Raw genomic sequence first — 18,088 nt, 5'->3', positions numbered from 1 at the left:
TCGAGTCCATAGCCTCCAGCGCGGTCAAATGATGCCTGGACCAGCAACATCCGTAACCTGTGACCTCTGCAACTCCTGTTTTGTTCTCGGCACTGCACTTCCCTCAGATACTCCCCCACTGGAACTCCCCCAGATGACAGACAGCCCTCTCCCTCTCTGGTTCTCGACACAACTCCAGTAGCCTTTGACCTCCCCAGCACCTCTGCCTCTCTGTGCGACTGCCCTCGCATTCCAGCAAAGACGCTGAAACCTGAGCTCGCGGTGAGCTCATCGCCGGGCCGCGGAATCAAGAGTTAAATGATACCAAAAAACAGAGCGAAAGCGGAGAGAGAGCAGGGGGAGAGAGGCAGCCGTTGGTGCGGGACAGGTCTGGAACTGGTTCTGTGTGTCTGCTCGCCGGGGCTCCTCAGGGGTTAAGTTACACCACTGAAAGCGAGGGGAAGAGGAAGAAGAAACTGCTGGCGTCTTTGAATTCTCTTTGCTTTTGTCTGTCTTGTTTTCCCACTCTTTGTGTCTCTCGGCGGCCTGACTGACTGGTGCCTGCAGTTTCCTCTTGACACGCTGCAGCAAAGCCTGCCGCCCTCGATCCTCACTTTCAAGATAACGAGCCTCGTCTGCCTCATCCTCGTGTCTGGGAGCTGGACTGGGATGTGAGTGTTGTGCCGGGAGGTCGCACTCTCTACTCCGTCTGCGTATCTGTTCTTGTCTGACCCTGCCATGAACACCAAGTGTCCAAAGACAGTAAGTGTCCCTCTTCAAATTGCCTGTGTGTGAGTGTGTGTGTGTGTGCGCGCATGGTTTGGGGATTGTGTGTCTCTGTTTCAAGTGCTAATGCTAGTGTGAAGCAGAACTTACCTAGAATATTTGGATAAAATCTCTTCACCACTATGTCACGTCTGAGAATCCTCGTGATGTATTCACATTGGGACGAGCCCCATTCAGAGGCTTAATCACTGCAAACATAATTAAACCAATCAGTGTCTCTCCCAAACCTAAGTGAGAGGGATAACTGCCATAAGTCAGAGCGAGGCGTCTTTAAGCCCCGAGCAAAAAAAAAGTTAAAAGTTTAAAGAGTGGCCATTAGGTAAACCTTCCCTCCATGCATTATTCATGGCTGCCATGTTTCTTTCTAGTTCACTGCCTGTTGTTCACCGTGTCTCTCCCTGACCTCGTGCACTTGTCTTGTCAACCTTTGGGGTGACAAATCCTTCGGAAGCAAAGTTTTCAGCAGGGTTGATGATTTTAATTGGTGCCCCACAGGAGACCCTAAATAAAAGGTTGAGTACACATTTTATTTTTACAAAGCCCACAAAAAAAAAAAAAAAAAAAAAAAAAAACAGTTCCTTCACATCGTCTCTCAGGGGTTGTTTGAAAAATTCAGCGTAAAGGCCAGTTTACATTCTGCAACCTGCCACCTGCTCTGCCTTTCCTAGCAGAAGGCAATTTAAAATAATTGTGTTTCCAGCAATAACTTACAATAACAGTAACAATTATCTCTAACATCTTTCGCCGTGGTCTCATTATTTAAATGGGTGTGAAGTGCTCCATTGCTCCTAACAGGTAAACACACCACGCTTCTTGGGAAATAATGGTATCTCTATGATCAAAAGCTTTTAAAATAATTTTTTTGCCAGGAAAAGCTGCCCTAAATGCACTTAATTTACACATTTGCCTTTATTAACAGGTCTCACTTAGCACACTGCCAGTTTGCCAAATCCCAGACCATGACTACCAATAGAAGTGATTAATGAGTAAAGTTTAGCTCAAGCTTATAGAGAATAGGCGCATATACCCCAGCAGCATCGACGCATGACCTCCAGCACTTAATTATTTTAATGAATCAGGTATTCTGTATCTCACAGCAGCATTTTCTGTAACTAATGCATTTTTCCCCTCAACTAGGTGCAAATAATCCATAATAGTGTTCGTAGCCATCAAATGCAAACATGCCAGTGGTCAGTGTTACGATGCGCTGAAGTAAACATTCATTTCCAAACTTTATTATTTGGGGTTTTTTTTTTCTGATCTACCCTCTCTGTCAGCCCCTCTCGTCTTCACTGGCACCACCCACTGTCACCACATATGTTTAGTGATTCTAAAGCAAATGTTAAGTGACGTTACACAATGGTGTTACAGTTTTCTAATGTCGGTTAAAGGTAAAATTGTTTGTCATATTTAGGATTATCAGCCCTGCCGCTTACCATTAAACCGTTACTGTTAGCTAACAGTTATATTTGAACCATCTTTTAAATCCATTTATGTACTTTTAGCTAATTGTTTCTCCAATTTATCCACTACTTTAAGCAAATATTTCATAGATTTATCTGTTTATTTCAAGTATTTTTTTTTCCATTTGTGTCCAGATCAGTTTTTCCTAATTGTTTCCAAATATGTAAACTCTCTCACCCGAGCACTTAAACACTTTTACTTATAGCTAATTGTTTTGGCCTCTCACTCCACTTGCTAATTAGTGTCATTTAATCTCCATGGCAACACACAGCTTGAAGTATTTACATAGATGGAGGTATGTACTGTGCATTAAGACAATTAAGCTGCTAGCTTACTTACGCTTTTCTTTCTTTTTTCAATTCACTATGAAACAGCCAAACACCCAAATCTAATCGCAATATTTGTTTTTTATAAACACTAATACAATTAAATAAAAATAAATAAACATATAAAACACGCACTACAAGGCAAATCCAGCATTCAAGCTTAAGTGGAAAGGTATTAAATCTTAAAAATGAAAGTAGTTATTTTGAGAAGTAGAATTGCTTCAATCCATTTACTTTTAAATATAATATCACTATGAATAGCATTATCATTGAGTAATTAAAAGCACTTTAATGTTATAGCTGTTTGAGAGTTATATTATTTTACTTTTTTAAATCTTCATAAGTAATTATCATTTTTAAAGTAGAACATCACCTTTGGCTCTGGGGAAACTGCCATGGTTTCTCCATTATTCTGAAAATGCTCTTTTCAAATTTATCATCTTCATGGACAACGGCATAAATGTTTCAGCAAATCTTAATAAATAAGACATTTTATCATTTTAAAATATAATAAAAAAGTAACAAATAACCAACGCTTTGAAATAAATGAAACGTGGTAGAAATGTAAAGTATGAGAATAACTGCAGTGACAGTGACATTTCAATATCTTTCAAGCTCACAATAAATTCCATGTTGTCATCCGTTCATCATATGTCACAAAAGTGTCTGTGAATGTGACAGATGATCATGTAGCTATTGGTGCAGGCGGGTTCAGGTGCTGGAAGTGAGCTCTTTCACTTATAATTGCTTTAGGGGACAGCCAGGTAGTCAGATATGGTTTTATATGGAAGGGCATAAATGAACATGTTTGACAGCCAGAATGTGCTTTTGTACATTTATTCAATCCCCTGTTCACAGTGTCAGGTTGAAGTCACTTAGTAGTGACAGTTAAAATTATCTGACATTATTTTGACAGTAATAATAACTCCTATGATGTCTGAATGTATTAGATATGGATGATGAGGGCAATAAAGAAGAATATCGCACCAATATCTAATAGCGTTGGCTCCATTTTTTTTCCACAGAATTTTTTGCCTTTAACTTTTAACCTGTTTTCCTCTCTTCTGTGAGCCCACTTACTGTACAATAAGAGTGATCGACATCCTGGCAGAGTACCGAATCAATCCTAACAAGGATTACGATAGAGTCAGCTGAGCGCAGCAGCCAAGCGAGGGCATGAATCAGATACTGTCTGTCGCTGGACGCTGGCTCGAGGGCAAGAGCTCAGATATGCAGTGAGGGAGCAGAAGGAAGAGGGCTAAATAGAGAGCGTGAGGAAAGCATTGAGAAAAGAGTGGTGTGTGAGGAGGTGGGGGTGGGCGGGGGGGGCACACCATAGACTGGTTCTCTGGCCTACTGAAAGATCCAGCACAAGGAGAAGCTTGTTCTCGCACCGCCTCACTGTTCCCGGGGCATGTAGCGGGAGGACACGGCCTCTCTTGGATGAAAGACAAATAGAGCCAAATACCAGAGGATAATGTGATTATAGCCAAGTAGGAGAATGAAGGTTAATTGGAGTTAAGTGTCTATATAAAAAAACACCCTATATATACATGTTTGAGTGAATTTACATTCTGCCAGCATGGTTTGAATTCTTACTGCTGTCTTTAAAATAAACACATAACTCAGTAGTTCCAAAAGAATGTGCGTTGCAAATGTATATTTTCTGAGGATAATTCCCGGATACTTGAGCTCCAGTTATTAGACTATGGTCAATGACTTAGACAAGCAATTGGAATAACATGAAAAGCAGAGTTTCTAGACATTTCTCACATGTGTCTGGAGGTCAGACAAAGCTGTTCAATGCCACTGATGACAAATTCCACCCAGAGCCGGTTTCATCAAACACACATTATCCTTCACTCGTGACATTACATGCCCAGTCTGAATGACAGCTCTTCGGGGACCAGAGCGACAAACTAAAATTAAAAAGGGAAACAAATGCTTCGCCGCAGATTGTGTCCGGAACCCAAGCGGAGTCCACGGTGAACGTGGGAGAAAAAAAACGATTTCATTTCGTCATTCTTCAGCTTCCAGGAGGCCTTTTGTTGGCAAGTACATTGCCATCCACTCGGTCAGCTCCACACCTGAGGTGACAAATGATTTCTTTTAAACTAATCAGTCAGTGTTTAGTGGCACTGTTGATTGTCCTTTACAGAGCTGATAAAAGGAAACAGCTCTGATTATTCTGAAAACGCTCTGCAATTCAAACCACTTTGGATGAAGAAACCCCATAATAAAAACAGCCATTTAAATCTGGCTTCTGTGCTCGGTCCGTTAAGAATAGACAAAGGAGCTGCCACACTCCAAATACCAAATAACATTATTACTCTGACACATAATTGGGAGGGTTAAAAATAAAATTAATTTCACAATATGAGCGGTAGAGATTAGAACTGGAACAAGCTGTGATTTTAAATTAAAGTCAACTGGTCGAACGCTGTCTTCAGGAAAAAGATAAAATGCTTTGTTCAGTTATTATTCTGCCATTATTCGAGAATTGACATTAGTGATCTTGCTTTTGGTAAGAACCATTTGACTTGTTTGCTATCTGGACCCCAGATGTAGATAACTGGCTACAGAGTTGAAAAGTGCAGCCACATTTGCTCAGACACGTGTAGACGTAACCTGTGAGTTTCCTCACCGTGGGGCCCATCCAGTAACAAGCACTGTAGTCCTCCTTAATGTGAGACGGTGGAGACCACCCACAGTCGAGACTTCCGCTGGCAGAATCGATTCCATTTTGTTAATTCACGAGCCTTTACAATGATTTTTGGGCCACGTTATAATCACAGACCAGCAATAATCTTAGGAAAACAATCTGGACTTTGGATGCACTTCCCTTTGAGCACTAGAGCCAAGTTCTTCTAGTGGTCACTCGCAGTACTGCAATGTACAGGCATTTTCTCCACAGGCTTTAGAGATGAAGTAGAATCTGTAAAACTTTGAACAGAAAAGCCACAACTACAAACGAGTCTTTATTAATACAGTTTTATGTTGGACAACAGTGTAAAGCCAGAACAGACACAGTAGGCACCAGGTTGTGCACAACTGGAATTAAAACAATTGTCTTGACCTGTTGTTTTGTGACATGCACGATTTCTCACATAGCTTCTGTCAAATGTATGATAGAAATGTGACTGAGCTCGTTTTAATATTACTGGAGTAGTAAAATTTAAATACTCTGGCTAAACTAATACTACTACTAATCCATGCTATGACTGTCTTACTGAGGAAAACAAAAACGGCCCCTACATCTTGCAGCCATCTGTAGCTCCGAATTATTCTTCCCTTTCTTGTTCTGCTTTAATTGTGAAATCCTTAAAAAAAAGTGAAGTAGCCCCCCCCTCTGTTTGATAGCATTAAGGAAGGAGCTATCTCGCCTGATAAAAGTTTAGAGGAAATGTCGTTGCACAAACCTAATTGGAGGCTCTGTGCAGATGTTCAGCGTGAGCTTGTTATCGTGGCCGATTGACTGACCTGTACGGGCCAAACAGGCCCCTACAGGAAGACCATTTCAAAGGTGGTGTGAGATCACACATTGTGCATGATTAATGAAAGTCGCACAAACACTATTATGTTTGGAGGGGAAACAACGCAAGTGAATGATTATGTTCCAATGCAACGCATTCTTTGAAAGTAAAGCGCTAATTTGACTAATTGAAAGCAAGTTGTCAGGGGGGTGATTGGGGTGGATGGAAGTTAGGATTTAAAAAAAATATTGTAAGATAAACACAATGTGTGTACTGTACTAATATATATATATATAGAAATATATATTCCTGCCCTTGATCTTTCTCTTCCCTTTATCAGTGGCTGTGTTTAGCTGAGTCAGACAAACGATGTTTTAATGCACGATTCCATAATTGAACAGAAAATGTTGTACTGTAAAATCTGTACAATTTTGGGAAAATAAAATACATATGGTAAAATGTATCGATACGTTTCGATAACATATTTTGTGAATGACGCAAACGGTACTTTTACCAGGGAAAGGTGTTGGAGTTGCAAAGAGATGGTTGGGGTGGGGTGGGGTGGGGTGGGGTGGGGTGGGGTGGGGTGGGGTGGGGTGGGGTGGGGTGGCGGCTGTGGAAATCAGTGGACTGTCAAACCAAACACCCGACATCGATTCCAGAGTCCTGTGTTTGGTTGGGTTAAGGCAAGAAAACCACTGATGTTGGCGTTGGAGAAATTTTTGTAGTTAAGTTATATAGAAACGCCATTTTTAGGAGACAGGGTTAGTTTAGAAACGTATTTGCAACTTGCCGTTAACATCAAATGTCAACGTATTCTCATAAAAAAAACACAATCCGGTTGAAATTACATTCCTAAAAAAAAAAGATTTACATTTTAGTTGTATATGAACATATTTTTGGCGACTGTGGCGCAGGAAGGTAGAACGGTTGTCCACCAATCTCACACTTGTTGGTTCAATCCCCGGCTCCTCCGGTCACATGTCGAAGTGTCCTTGAGCAAGACACTGAACCCCAACTTAGTTGCTCCCGGTGAGTGTTGGCCAGCTGTATCAGCTCCCCCATCGGTGTATGAATGTGAGTGTGACTGGGTGAATAAGAAGCAGTGTAAATCGCTTTAAGTGCCAATAGGTAGAAAAGCGCTATATAAGTGCAGAACATTTACCATTTTATAGGTGACGGGTTTGAAACAAGTAAATCTTCATTCATGTCATTGGGCATCACCTTTGAGTCCTGCATCCAACTCTTCTTAATACACTTAAGATCATGTGAGGCCTGGTGCCTCTTAGGCAATTTCAAAAAATGTGTGAGACCACAGACGTGAAGACAGACTTAACTGATTTTTAATATTTTAATCTTAAGGATGCCCACGCCAGAAGATTCAATGAAAAACACTACACCACACACTTGGCATTTATACTAAAGAATTTCCGCGTGGCGATTCCAGGGAACTGGGATCTCACAGAAATTAGCATCATAAAACATGTAGGTGGCCTGCTGTCGTCAACCAGCATGAGATTTAGGAGCAATTGTGTGTTTTGTTTTGAACCGAGATAGAAAAAAATTATTGGTACCTTGTCAACAGTGTAAGAAATGCTTTTCAAGCATGTGATGCTCCTGTAATTTTGTATTTAGACTCACCTGCAGCAAGTAACAGCTGTGGGCAATACATTTGCACATTTGCAACCAGTTACAATGGAGACAAGTCGACTCAACCTTTGTGTTGTGTGTCACACTGAGCATGGAGAAAAGAAAGAGGTGTAAAGTGTCTGTGGATTTGAGAGAATTTTTTGGAAAAATGTGGACAATCGCAAGGCTACAAGTCCATTTCATTGTTCCTGTGACCACTGTGCGCAATATCATCAAGAGGTTTACAGACCATGGCAGTGTAGCAAACCCTCCCTGGATGTGGACAGAAGAGCAAAATTTATGAAAAATTATAAGCGAGGATTGTTCGAATGGTGGATGAAGACCCCCGATCAACTTCCAAACATATTCAGGCTGATCTGCAGACACAGGGTACAACAGTGTCCGCTCGCACTATCTGTCACCATCTGAATGAAAAGGGACGTTAATGTAGGAGACCGAGAAGGACACCACTGCTGACACAAAGGCATCAAAAGACCAAGTCTGGGTTTTGCCAAAGCTTTTGTGACAAAACCATAATCCTTCTGGGAGAACGTACTGCCGACAGATGAGACAAAAGTAGAGCTTTTTGCTAAAGGACATTATGGCACTTTTTACAGAAAATGAAATGAAGCCTCAAAGGAAAGAACACAGTCCTTACAGTCAAACATTGTAGAGGTTCAAAGATGTTTTGGGGGTTTGCTTTGCTGCTTCTGGCACTGGATGACTTGACTATGTGAACGGTATCATGAAATCTGATGATTACCAAAGAAATTTGGGGCGCAACGTAGTGGCCGGAGTCAGTCTCCACCTGAGGTCATGGGTCTTCCAGCAGGACAATGACCCGAAGAGCTGTGGTGTTCCAATGCAAATTAATAAAAAATAAACCTGAGTACAAAAACATTTGCAACTGCAACAATTCTCTGAGAGAAGGGGTCGATTTTCTGAGAATTGCAAGGGCGCCGATATTTTTGGCCATGACCGCACACAGACAGAAGACCATTCACACTTACATTCACACCTAGGGGCAATTTAAAGACCACAATTAACCGGCTGGTAGATTAAAATCACAAATCTGCTGCTAGTGGGAATCAGAATGATTTGAACTTATAAGCTTGGCCAAATGTTTTTACTCGTGTCACTGTAGAGTATATAATAAACAACAATCTATGGTTGACAGTACATCTCCATCACTTAACACGTCATGTCACATGTCCCTATGACCCTTGACCCATGACCCTACGCTTAGACATTTCTACAAATAAAAGCCTTCCTCTATTCCTTCATTTACAAGATGTAAAAAATACAAAGTTTTGCATGACTTGGGGAAAATAAAAAAATGTCATGACTTAAATTCGCATCAGCTTGATAAGAAGATGCTGAGTATGATTGAGAACGCTGACCCATGTTTTACGGCCTGTAAGCAGGGCGGTTCCTGTTGGCTTTGGAGCCTCCTGAAAGCAGCCAAAGAAGCATCTGCGAATGCCAGCTACAGCAGCTGCCAGCCGGCGTACAGCACACAACACACAGCCCCACTCCGTGATTTTTCTGCTTCAACCACTTTGAACTTTTAGCAGGCTTCAAGCTGGTGACGCATTTCGGACTCAGTTGCATCACCCCTACAGTCAGCTTCTCTCTTATCTTAGATTTTATGTTCACACCTCAAATAAAAAAAAAAAAATAAAAAAAAAACTCAATTTGTTGCTGTCATTTACAAGCCGTGTTGCATTTGGTGTGCAGGAATTGTAAAGTTATCAGGAAGCAAAAAGCAATATTCAGATTAGAAGATGAATTATTACTGTATATGCAGTCACGTTTCTTACAGTATATCGCACTGTACAGTCAGTGGTGGATGAAGTACTCAAAAACAATAATCTACTCTAGTAAGTATATAGTTCTACTTAAGTATAAGTAAGTAAATACATGATTAATATTTTACTTAAAGTATTAAAATTAAAAGTCCTTGTTTTTTCTGTGTCCTTTTTTGTGGACCAGTGCTGCTTCATGATTGGGGGGGAAATTAACTAATTAGTGGTTAATAGACTTAAATGATGGGTTGATGCTGATTAACTATATGATCTGATGCCTGTTTTCAGTTTTATTTGTAAATTATTCACGTCGAGTAAAACGACTGCACACCAGCTCACTGTGAGTACTGCTAATATGTCAAAAAAGTCTTTTAAGTAAGACAGTGAAAAGAGAAACTGAAACTGTGTCTCTAGTGATTCATTTTCATGAAAAAAAAAATGGAAAAAGTGGTTTATTATGAAATGTGTGAAGTTACGTCATCGTAACACAACTTTGATCAGAAATGTAGTGGAGGAAAAAAAGTGTACAGTATATAAAAACGTATACAGTATTTGCTCTTAGATGTAGTGGTGTAAAAGTCAAAGTATGCAGAATTAAATCTACTTAAGTAAAGTACAGATATGTGAAAAATGTACTCAACTACAGAAACAAACTGTCCATTGTGTCCAGTTTAACGGTGCTTCGATTTTACTTTCTAATTCTACTCTAGTACGCATCAGAAGGACATGTTCTTTTTACTCCTCAAATAATATATAGTTGATATTTACATTCCCAAGATCCCTTTTTTCACATGTGACCCTTTACAAGAACAAAAATTGTCCAGATGGATGTTTTCAACCTTCCCTGACACTCAGTTCTCAGTTGTTAGGAGACACAGCAAACGGCTTTAAGCATTTAGGCACTTAAGGAGCATTTAGGCATTTGGGGGAAAAAAATATAAACAATTAATACAGATTATTGTGGTAAGCTAGAAATGTTATGTTTCTCAGTGGATGAAAGCTGGCGTTATATGGGGTTTTGGCGAGCACCCACGAGTTAAGGAGCTATTGTTATACTGCTGTTGCTGTAGGTTTTTACCCAAAGTTAAATATACAGTAGTCTGCGAGCTTTTAATGATTTATTTTCTTTTTAAAACATATACTGTATTTGTTAATAATCCACACTGCATTTGATGACAATTCTTCACTGGTGACAAAGATGCTTTAACTTTAAGTAAAAAAAAACAAACAATACTTTGAACTCAAGCTTGTTGTGTCTCGAATTGAAAATGTCCTTCCAGTAACACCGGTCTTTACTCTTATTCGTTCCTGTTTCAGTCCCCTTTGTGTATCCGGGTCCAAGCTTCCCTTCACTCTTTTCTCAACGTCCGGACGCTGGGACATCATCCTCAGTTTAGTTGTAGCAGCACCCAAACCTATGACTCACTGATGCTGGTTGCATCAACAGTCTTGTCAACACAATCCACCAGCTTTTCTGCTCAACACCACACAAACATGTGCATGTGCAACCCCCCGGACCCTAAGTTATTGCTCACCTTAAAGTTGCCCTTTATTACTCTTCCTCACCCCCCCCCCCCCCCCCCCCAATAAAAGCCAGCGCATAATACCACAAAATGAAATAATCCTTTCATATGGGAGCAAATTTAATCATTTTGTTTATATGTACTGCTTTAATACCAGCTGATACATGATTCATTCTCAATAACACTGCTCTGAACATGCCTCTGCGGGCTGAGGCTTCCCCACCCATCCTTGCTTGCAGTCACACAGTCTCAGCTGATGTCCAGGCTTTTGACAGCACTCTCTGGAGAGTGGGAACGTGCATGCTCATTGCTCTCTGGATATGTCTCTTTGTTTATATATGTTCCTGTCACCTGTCTACATAAATTGGTTTTTCCCCTCCGCGTGTTGCATTCTCTTTCTCGTTTATTGTGTGTCTCCGTGTGTGAATGGACGTTCTTCACTTCTGGCACTCTACACCATTATTTTCCCATTTTGCATATTGCTTGCTGAGCTAGCTCACATCGTCAGCTGCCTGCTGAGTGATACATTCCCCTCTATCTCAAACGCTTCACAGTAATTGCTGGGTAATTGTTTGTCCCGTAATGCAGCACGCAAAAGCCCAGCTTATGTCTAATGAAGGAAAAAAAAAAAAGGACTTTGAGATCTTTGCCTAGTGGCAAGATATTGTCACATGTGTAAAAACCCAATTATTCAAATAACCGGGACTATATTGGAACAGGGAGGCGTAATCTCCCCCAGGTGGTGTACAGTTCTCACTTTGTTTTAAGAAAAATAAGCTTTCTTGACTGAACACAGCCTCTGGCAAGCGTCCAGCTCAGCCACATTCCACTTTCACATGACCTTCTCGCAGACCTGGCCCAGAGCAGGAGCTGCACTGCCCGTCCCTGAACACACCTCTGTTTGACTGGCCCAGATAATTGTAGAGCTGCATATCTTTCCCTTCTCCTTCTGCATCATCCCCCCCTCACTGTTTGCAAGTTCGATTCAACTCCAGAAATGCAATTGGCTCGTAAATGTATTTACAGCTTTGTTTGTACAGGGACGGACACATCTTCTCTCACATGCTGGAAGCCTTTGAAATTCATCAGAATGTTGAGGTCGTGTTTAAATGCTATGCCGCAGATTTGGACAAGTTTAGATGTTATGTTACAGGTTTAATGTTAGGAATCAGTCTAAACTAGTGCTGATTATTTTAATTGATCGATTTCTTCAAGCATTCATGCTGAGATTTAAATGCGATGGAAACCATTAACTCACCCAGTTCTACCCCAGAGGTTTACTTTAGTGTCTGTACACATTAAAGAAACAACGTAGTATATTATTTAGTATGCATTAAGAGTTTTGAAGCAAACACTAGCTTGCTAACTACATATAGTGTCTGCAACCTGGATTAGCTTATATGTCTATGCTATAGACCTCTGTTGTTGTCCAAAAATCATTAAAATCCCCTCAGCCAGACACAAACGCATGTTAGAAATACAGAAATATTGAGACACCATAAGTGCATCGGTAGAAAGGGTGACTTCACCAATCATCAACTTGCTTTCTATGGCTTTAGTTTAGGGTGTAAATGTACGTGAATGCTTTTAAACTTCCTTCTGACTTCTCCATATGGAAATGTTTCTAGTTGAAAAACTCGCCCAGATGACATCACCCGGAGGAGTTTTTCATCATTAGGAGTTCAGATGATGTCATCTGGAGAAGCAGGTTGACCATGATTACAACCTCAATAGTATGAGCAACAAGATGAGATAATTTGAACAGAAGGTTCCTCCAAGTGATGTCATCTGGAGGCATTTTTTTAGCGATTTTAGTCAATAATGGGGAAGTCCTAGGATTCTGATGGCGTTCTTTTACATGTACCACCCAAACTAGATCCAAAAGAAGCAAGTTCAGCATCAGTGAAGGCTTCCTTTAATGGCAAATCCATGTTTCTGGAACAAATAATTGTTTTAAATAATTTTTAAATAGTTTTAAATAATTTCTTCATCACGCAATTAGGAATGATGTCATTCAGTAGATAGGTGTGTCTGTCACAGCCACTGTAGTTACCCTCTAAAGTCTTTATCCAGCAAAGTGCATAGCATTCACAGATTTCAGCGTCTCAAATCTGAGCCATTGTTGTCACTTAAGTGTCATTTTTCCTTCTTTTTTTTCATTCTGTAGTAACCTGACATGTAAATTCAGTAATAGTGAAAAATATTTTCAGTAGACTAATAAGACATGACATAAAGATCATTATTTGCACCAGCAACTCTTTGTGTCCTGAAAAATTCCAGGACTCTGTTTATATTTATTTTTTATTTTTTGGAATAAAAGAAGAAACTTCTAAACGAGGAAATGGAATTTGCTTTTGCAAATGATGGCGTCTGTGTTGTGTTTGTATTGAGGAATCAGAGAGACACAGCCACGCAGCACTTTAATATCCCCAATAACGTTGGAGAGACGGGGCATCTGCTTGAGAATCCCATATCAAACGAGACGGCATGTCAGCAGAGGGTTATGCATATATTTCCCTTGTTCTTCCCAGCTAACAGGAACAGGCGGGTGTACAGGGGGAGCTGATGATTGGAAAGAGAGACTGTTTTGATCAAGACAAGAAAGTGAGGAGAAACCAAATGGAGAGAGGATACGGGAATAAATACGTACAGATGGAGTCGGAACAACTAAACAGAAAAGCAAATCAATTATGTTATCAAGGTTGGGTTGTTCTGTGGCGGAGCAGCCGGGGATGTTGTTTTCCTGTGAGGGCATCTGGAGGAGATCAGGGTCCAACCTGACACTGCAGCCCCACTGAAACATGACTCAGGATGAATAGAGGCTTTTAGACCCGTGTCTGTCCTCCCACATGTTGTTCTGCTATTCTTTATTTGCCCGTCACCCAATAAAACACGCACGCCGTTATCTGATACCCACACGCTCAGCGAGCAAACAAGGCTCTGCCAATCTCACTCTCCTTCTCTGCCCCTTTTCCCAAACAAGCCTTTATTGACGCTTTCCATGTGAGATGTTTATTATCCTGCGAGAAAGAAAGAACAAAAAAAACAAGACGTCACTCATGATATTATTAATTTTAAATCAGCTGTCTGTTCGGACTATACATCATTGTAGGAAAAGTGTAATGTTTTTCTTTTTGTATAAGCAATGAACCAAGATGGAGTCCAGAACGGGGAACATGAAGGAATGTGACAGAATAATTCAGCAAAGGCCAAATTACCTGCAAAGAGAAGCCTGTATTCAGTGCCATTGTTTTCCTACAGTCTACATCGCTGCGGGTTGGACTCTTATTAAATTCGCCCTGCATTTCCACTTGTGGCTCAGGCGAGGCCCTCTGACAGCCTTTATCCAGTTACGTCGGGGCCCCTGGCACTCCAAGGAGCTCACATTTGCTCTTCCATTGTGGGGGGCAGAGGGGGATTAATGCATGTCATCGATGCCACCTGCAGTTAGAGCAAACAGAGCTGACCGCCACTCAGCTGGGCACTAATGCAGGGGGAAAAAAAGAGCAGGTTAGAGCGTTGGGCCTGTAATAGTACATTGACTGACTCCGGTCACTTAGCAGAGGGATACATACAAACATGGACATGTAAGGACTTTCTATGACTGTTTTACACTTCCATATTTTTCGGTCTGTTTTGTTGCTTCCATAATTGCCGGACTAGATGCTGCCATTGCTGCTGCGGTTGTCAATTGTGTTTTTCTCTTTTTATTTATATGCGAGCCAGGGTACCAGGCTGACACGCTAACGTGGAGGCATGTCTGACGGTGTTCGTGTGCAGCCTGACAAACACTTTCAGCGGCCCTGACAACGTGTGCGCGCGTGAGAAAGACGGAGAGGTTCGGGCCATCGTACATTGTTTCCATTTCTCCAACTGGTCGTAGAGGCAAGACTACACGGCGCTGTTCTCTTTGAGAGTGTGCCACTGTCCCTGCACGGGTTTCAATTTCAACCCCCTCAGCACATCAGCCACGCAATTGCTTCCTACTGCAATTTATTACAGGCAAATTGAAAGATTCCAAGGTGTGAGTCAGTTTGTGTTGGCTCTGAAATAGCCGGCTGGTTACTTACACCCCTTTTCTTGATTTGTCCACACCGAGCTCTGGGTTGTCCCCCCTACCATCTGCATTTGTAATGCATGCAGTTGTTGTAACCAAGTCTTCAGGAAACAGAAAGAGAGAGTGAAAGAAAGAAGCGAAACAAGTAGAAATTTCCATTTTTTTCCAACGAACAGGGGGAAGATAGCAATGTTCCCATTAGCTGACCCCCGAGCAAGCTCTCAGGAGACGTATAGATTTACCAGCGTCAAAGCGTAAGAATATGCACTGGGCAGCATCAAAGCACTGCACCGGTGCAGCTGATAGCTTGTGGTGACATTGTGCTGTGGGACACGGCACTCTCCGCTATCATTACCATGGATTCCTCACATCATCTATTTATAATCAATTTTCCATTCTGAACCATACTGCAGATCTGTCTCCCATATGGTGTGGAGGAAAGAGGTTGGGAGGGATGGAGGAGGCGAGACAGAGAGCTCTGCTGCTAACACTGGCCAGAAATAATGCAACAGGGACTGTTCACATAAATGGACCCAGACGTGTAAAAGTAGCTGTGGTTTAGTGAGGCTATTTCTCTAAAACCAGAGCTCAGACGAGGAACACAACCGCTCTCCGTTCCTACAGGGTCATACTTCAGAATGGTCCCTTTTTAAATTAGATAGTAAACTGTGTAAAGCCGCATCATTATTTGCAGCAAAATGGCCTCATTTACAAGCACAAATATATCCAGCCAGTCAGGGAGTAAGTATTGTTTCTGCTTCCATCCTCCTTGTATTTATCATCGGGGGGACTTTTTACACGCTGATTACTGCAGGTACTGTTTTACACATTCTTGTCTGTGTGTGTGTGTGTGTGTGTGTGTGTTAGAAATGCACTCATGAGTGGAATTTGTTTTGCTTTGGTTAAATGTCAAAGGAGCCACTCTGCTCAGGGAAGAGTGCTGCTGAGACATGCACATCCTCGAAATGTAGCTGTGTGGGAGAGTGTGTATCGACTCCCTCCCTGAAAGGATGAGCTGCAGCATTCTTAATGGAGGTGATGAACCCAGGTTGCAATGACATTCTTTCTAAGTGTGGGTTACTGTGTTTTTCTGTATGACACACTGTTATGGGAAAGGAAGTGGCGTTTAGCTCGGGCACATGAATGTGACAGGGAAATATGAATACAAACACAAAAGGGGTCAAGTACGCTCCGTTTTTCTTCTGCCTCCTAATCCCTTACCCTGCCCCCCCCACACACACACACACTGAGGGACTCGTGAACGAGGCTCGTGGCCTTGGGGAGCCACTTTACACCCACCTTCCCAGAGGCCTGGAAGAGTTACAACTTTGAGAAATGACGCAGGTTAAAACAAATGAATGGTGAGACTGACCTTTTTTTGTTAATCTCTCTCATTCTTCCAACGCCTTAGGTCCACAGACATCATCAGACATCATGTAGTTCAGAGTGGCAATGGTGCACAAGGCTTGTAGCACTTAAGTATTGTTAAAAGACTAATGTGTGGCATTTGTTATCATTGAAGGCATCTGCTGCCTTCACTGACATACACATGGTACAATTTGAGAAAAGGTCTCATTGTGGTGCACAAAAAACGTGATGCATGTTACACTCCGAGCTCGTATACACAAAACCGCCCCCCTTTAAAGACAATCTGTGGCCTTAAAAATGACGTGGTGAAACTGAATATATAGCTGAACTGTTTTTATTAAATCGACTGATTGCAAGTATTCATATATTCAAAATTAATGGTATTCTTTGGCTAAAAATTTTTTTTTTTTTTCATATTGCACCATTGTGGAAAAAAGCTGTGCTAATCTGTCACTTCAAGCACTTCACTGTTCTTGAACATTTATAGTCGACAATTATCTTAAAATAAATTTATGATAGTGCCATGGTAAATTTCTATGTTCGGAACTTAAGAACAAACTTGAGATACTTTATGCTACTTTATAACTATTGCACTTTTTTACAGCTAAACTATTTTACACATTTTTATTTTTGCAAACTGCATTGAATTGCCAGATTATATCCAACAGTTTATAAGTATACAGGAACAATATATATGTGTGTACAGAGACAATGGAGTAGTTGACTAATTAACTTAGTTGTAATCTATTTTTGTCTGCTAAGATACGAATGACCTAAATTTGACAGAAAAAAAATGAAACCTTGGAAACAACTAAATACTAAAATCTAAAGAATTAAATTCAGAAAGTACTGAGTGCTGACCTAAAGTACTCTGCCTTTACTAAATAAAGTCAGATTGTCAATTAAGCCCAAAAACTCTGATGAATTGTGTGATTCATTAAATTGAAAGACGAAACTCAAGCAATAAAAATAATTTGAATTGAAGTAAGTTGGACTTATACGCTGAAGTTATAAACAGAACTTTGGAAATAATTTAAAACACCACTTCAAAGTAATATAGTGGAATTATTATTAGTAAAAATAAGTTTCATTTACCCAAGTCAGCAAAGTACCCAAAATAAACTAAATAAAGGTAAAGGTAAACCAAGACATATCAAAAACTATAATTATGTCTACTCTCTTCAACAGGAACATTAATTCATCACGAACAGAAGCATGAAAAAAAAAAAGCCTCACAACACTGGACACATTTGATTGATTGACAAGTGATCTCAGGTGTATTACACTGCAAAAACAGAAGCTAACTTCAGAGATATGTCTAAAATAAAACTATGAGTATAAAATGATTATTGTTGGAAATTTCAGAATTGTTGAAACATGTCAATGAGATATGATCCTGTGACTGCATAAGCGCAGTGTATGATTTCAAACAGACCTTTTCTAACATAAAGCTGTTGGAAAGCAAAAAAAAAAAAAAAAATGTGGACAGTCAATTAGGCCTCTGCTCTGTTAACCTTATTAGCAACAGACAGGTTATACAAAATACACAAAAACGGTAAATTATTCATATTTTTGATTGAAACTGGTTCCAGTATCTGTGTTTGTGCAGTATTATTGGAGCAATATGTATTTAGCTCAGTTGGTTAGGCAGTCATCCACGGAATCAGTGTTTCGGTTC

At 40.7% G+C, this 18,088-nt stretch overlaps 1 protein-coding gene across 1 annotated transcript in view; it reads left to right on the top strand.

Moving 5' to 3' along the window:
* The first annotated feature begins 309 nt into the window (after positions 1–309).
* Positions 310–18,088, top strand: part of flrt2 (fibronectin leucine rich transmembrane protein 2) — a 46,480-nt gene continuing 28,701 nt past the window's right edge. The window contains exon 1 of the mRNA XM_067481586.1: positions 310–741. The gene's annotated coding sequence lies outside the window, so the exon portion shown is untranslated. The remainder of the gene's footprint in view (positions 742–18,088) is intronic.

This window comes from Channa argus, chromosome 17 (assembly GCF_033026475.1).
Source record: "Channa argus isolate prfri chromosome 17, Channa argus male v1.0, whole genome shotgun sequence".
In the NCBI taxonomy this organism is placed as follows: Eukaryota; Metazoa; Chordata; class Actinopteri; order Anabantiformes; family Channidae; genus Channa; species Channa argus.
This window is presented reverse-complemented; position numbering and strand designations above follow the sequence as displayed.